The sequence below is a fragment of the Berghia stephanieae genome, chromosome 4 (genome assembly GCF_034508935.2).
Source record: "Berghia stephanieae isolate SIO BIC M18660-M18661 chromosome 4, UCSD_Bste_1.3, whole genome shotgun sequence".
NCBI lineage: Eukaryota > Metazoa > Mollusca > Gastropoda > Nudibranchia > Aeolidiidae > Berghia > Berghia stephanieae.
Window position 1 is genome coordinate 80,467,512 of NC_088363.1, and position 4,475 is coordinate 80,471,986.

At 37.1% G+C, this 4,475-nt stretch overlaps 1 long non-coding RNA gene across 1 annotated transcript in view; it reads right to left on the reverse strand.

Moving 5' to 3' along the window:
* Positions 1 to 246: 246 nt before the first annotated feature.
* The window catches only part of LOC144972105 (uncharacterized), a 32,172-nt gene continuing 27,943 nt past the window's right edge, over positions 247 to 4,475 (reverse strand). Inside the window, exon 2 of the long non-coding RNA XR_013645270.1 lies at positions 247 to 630. This is a non-coding gene — a long non-coding RNA (uncharacterized LOC144972105). The remainder of the gene's footprint in view (positions 631 to 4,475) is intronic.

Consider the following 4,475-nt stretch of genomic DNA (forward strand, 5'->3'; position numbering starts at 1 on the left):
TTTTTAAAAATGTATGCTTTATCTGGCACTGCACCATTCACAGCTTCTCAGGGTTCTATCTCATACTAGTGACTGTTCTCTGGGTTTTCACGTTGAGAGCACTCACTATGGGTATTATGTTGAAAATATTCTTACTTACTTATCTGAATCAGCGACCAGCTGGGCTCTAGCCCTTCAGTCTTGCTTAATGACGTAAGATAAGATAAGATATACTTTATCCATAAAAAAACATGGATATTCGTTTACAGACGTGGCATGCATGAAAATGTATAAACACAAAGTTGAGAATCTAAGGCGACAGTGTATACATATATAATATATGCAAATGCACAAAAATGTTAAAATATACAACCAAGAACCAATAGCAACACTTTATATATTAATTTGATAAATTGAGATAGACCATACCTCTGGCCTTTAGCCATGTGTTGTAGTTGTTCCAAGTGACTATACAGTGTGTTGTTACTGGTGCTTGGACAGTCCAAAGTCCAAACGTCGACATTGTGGTGTTGAGTGTGTTCCTGGCAGGACAAATCAAAGGACTCACAAATTTGGATAACTAACACCCGAGCTTTCGAAGGAACATCTCGATGAATAGAATAAGCCAAAGTGATGCTGAGTTGATAGAAGCTGTGGAATGTAAACATTATAAACAAAAATGATTATAACAGCTTCGAAAAATGACATAAAATACCTAACACGGAACATTTCGGGCTCAAGCAAACCCCTTCTTTTATAAAAAGTGAGCTTTTTATATAGAGCAATATCCACAAAACGTGCTCAAAGCGCTTTACAAGGGGTCCCTGGCCAACAGCAACATGCAGCATGTAGGACGGGACATAACGCCTGTTAGGCGATATTACAATTTTTTCGGACAGAGACAACGCTGTCAACGGCCAGGTACTCATTTTACACCTGAGTACGGTGAGAGAATGTGAGTAAAGAGCCTTTTCCAAGGACTAAACTATGCGCCGAGCGAGGCTCGAACCCAGGACCCTCCGATCCGAAAGCGAGTGTCATACCACAATACCACATAGCAGCACAAAACCAACAATACAATACAATGTGGCTGCACGGTCTAGTGGTATGACCTTCTCTTTCGGTTTGGAAGCTCCTGGGTTCGAGCTTCGCTGGGCGCATAGTTGAGTCATTGGAAAAGGCTCTCTATTCACATTCTCTCACCGTAATCGGGTGTAAAATGAGTTCCTGGCTGTTGACTGCATTGTCTTTGTTGGACAAAAAAAAAATTGCAATACGCCTTAACAGGCGTCATGTCTGGTTCTACATGTTACGTATTGCTGTTGTTCAAGGACTCCTTGTAAAGCTTTTTCCTTGAGCAAGTTCAGTGGATATTGCACTATATTAATGCTCTAAAACCAAATAGAATGCCTTATTCATTTCATTGCCTTTGTTGTTGGCTGAAGAAGGGTTTTAGCCTGAAACTTTCCTTGTTTCTTAGTATTTAGTTATTCGTTAAAGCTCTAATATTCATTTTTGTGTATTACTTAGTATATAATACAGTCAGAACAACAACATTAGTGTAGTTATATAAGAAAAATAAGTGAGTAGAAAAGTGCCAGAAGACAATAGAGAATATAAAGTTCGCGGCGATGGGGGCTCGAACCCGCGACCTTTTTATTACGACAACTCCGGCTGGCCGTGAGAGAGAACGCTATGCAGTCGACACCATCCACCACTCAATGACTGCATAGGGTCTCTCTCTCACAGCCAGGCGGAGTTGTCGTATCAGTAAGGTCGTGGGTTCGAGCCCCCCATCGTCGCGAAATTATATTATTCTCTATTGTCTTTTTGGCACTTTTCTACTCACTTCTTTTTCTGTTATTTATCAACATAAGTTGTGTCTGCTCCACTCACTTTTCTATAGTTCTTCAACCATGGCCAGTTGTCATTATTCTAGAGGAGGAGAGCAAGACTTCAAATTTTGGGGTGTCGGGTAGGTGGTCATTGTTGTTGTTGATTTGTGTTGAAATCGACGTGTACATAATATAATGATAATAATAAAAATAAGAAGAAGAAGAAGAAGAAGAAGAAGAAGAAGAAGAAGAAAGAAGAAAATAATAATAATAATAATAATAATAATAATAATAATAATAATAATAATAATAATAATAATAATAATAATAATAATAATTGAGCTTTTATATAGCGCAATATCCACTAAACGTGCTCAACGCGCTTTACAATGGGTCCCTGACCAAAAGCTATACATTTAACATGTAGGACGGGACATGACCCTGTTAGGCGATATTACATTTTTTTTTTTCAGACAGAGACAACGCTGTTACCGACCAGGTACTCATTTTACACCTGAGTACGGTGTGAGAACGTAAGGAAAGAGCCTTTTCCAAGGACTCAACTATGCGCCGTGCGAGGCTCGAACCCTGGACCTTCCGATCCGAAAGCGAGTGTCATACCACTAGACCACATAGCCGCACAATATACATCCGAACCCACTTATGTGCCGACTTTAACATCGGTGTAATGGACAATAGTTTGCGCATGCGTCATTTACATATTTTTTTTTAGATTTCCATTACAGCAATGAGCCCATAAGGAATTAGGTTATCAGACCTGCAAATAAATGCATTTCGGTTGAAATGATTGCTAATCTGTTTAAATCTATGGACTATTTTTTAAAAGTTGGACAAAATTGAAAATTTAACCAATTCAAAAAAATAAATCGGGGAATAGTTTTGGCTCAAAATCCTTCCTCGGCTAACAACAAACATAATGATCAACACGGTAAAGCTCATATTTAACACGATATTCAATAGTCACTTAGATAACCACGCCTTCGGAAAGTCGTCATACTGTAAACAATGGCGGTGATTGGTAAACATAGCAAAAGGCACAGGTTTTACTATCGATAGTATGTGTCTAAGTAAAATAACCACTTCTCTACCGCTTGATCAATAGATAGAATGACGTTGACGTCATTCGGGTCTTTGTTTTTGTATTCTGCCATCCATGTTTATGAGTAATTCTCACTAAACTGTAATAACCAGACTATAAACGTTTAAGGTTACACATAGTATTGTGTATTAGTCCGTTATACTTCCGGATGGCAATGTTGTGAGCTTTTTAGCCAAGCGCATAATATCTATAGAACCAACACAGATAACTGCGTGTAAACTTAAACGTTGAAGTCTGATAGAGAAAATCGTGTGAAAACTAGTCCACCATTTGGCGGTATAAAAACAATAACAATGGTCAGAGAGAAGTCAATTTCATTCACGACATTGTTTATAAACAACCAACTAGATATGTTTGTCCGAGCACCGTGTGTCCATGTTTTGATTGGTCAAAAATCTATTTGTTAATTAGTTCGTTATTCTTGTCGTTGGCTGGAGAAGGGTTTTGAAATCAAAACGTTCCAATTTAATTATATTTGTTGTTTTGTTGGGGTTTTTTTTTTACTATCTTGAAAGACGTCATGTACAATTTGGTTCTATATTTATTTTTGTTGTTTGTTTTGGGTTTGGTTTTTTGTTTGTTTTCCCCCTTTTTTGTTCATTTGTTTGTTTTTAGTTTGTTTATTTTTTTGTATTTTGGTTTGTATGTCTTTTTTAAAATTGTTTTTTTTAATACTTTCTTTATAGATTAGTTATATTTTCCTTGGTTGTTTTTCTTTTGTTTTGTTTTGTTTGTTTGTTTGGTTTTTGTGGGGTTTTGTTTTTTTTTTTTTTGCTTTTTTGTATTGTGTTTGTTTATCATCTAAAAACTTTGAGACAGTTTTGTCTTTATAATGGTAGAATAACCAAAAACTATAGGTGCCAAAATGAATCAAAAAATGGAGAGAAAGAAACAGTGAGTAAATTAAATGTGACTCATACAATATAAAGGAACGACACAAAACAAACAACGTTTCGGCCCTTGGCCTTCATCGGGAGACAAACAACAAAACACAACCTTACATATTTGTGTTTTGTTGTTTTTCTCCGGGCGAAGGCCAAGGGCCGAAACGTTGTTTGTTTTTTGTTTTGTTCCCTTATATACGAGTCACATTTAATTTACTCACTTTTCTTTCTCACCATAACGATAAAATACCAGCTCACAAAAATAAGGCGCAAGGCTGATTTAACTTGTTGATACCTACTCAAGTGTGGATAAGTAAATGGTCAGATAGGAGGTTGACGCTGCCAAATACTTTGATAATGCCTTATATAGATAGTATGCAGATGACGTCACTCAGGCATTTGTTATTGTTTTTGCCATCCGCGTTTGTGAGTTGTTCTCACTAAACTGTATTAAGTATTAACCAGACTATAAACGTTCATGGTTACACAGAGTTTGTGTGTTGGTCCGTTATACTTCCGGATGGCAATGTTGTGAACTCCTTGGCCAAGCGCATTCTATCTATAGATAGTATGCAGATGACGTCACTCAGGCCTTTGTTATTGTTTTTGCCATCCGCGTTTGTGGTTGTTCTCACTAAACTGTATTAACCAGACTAT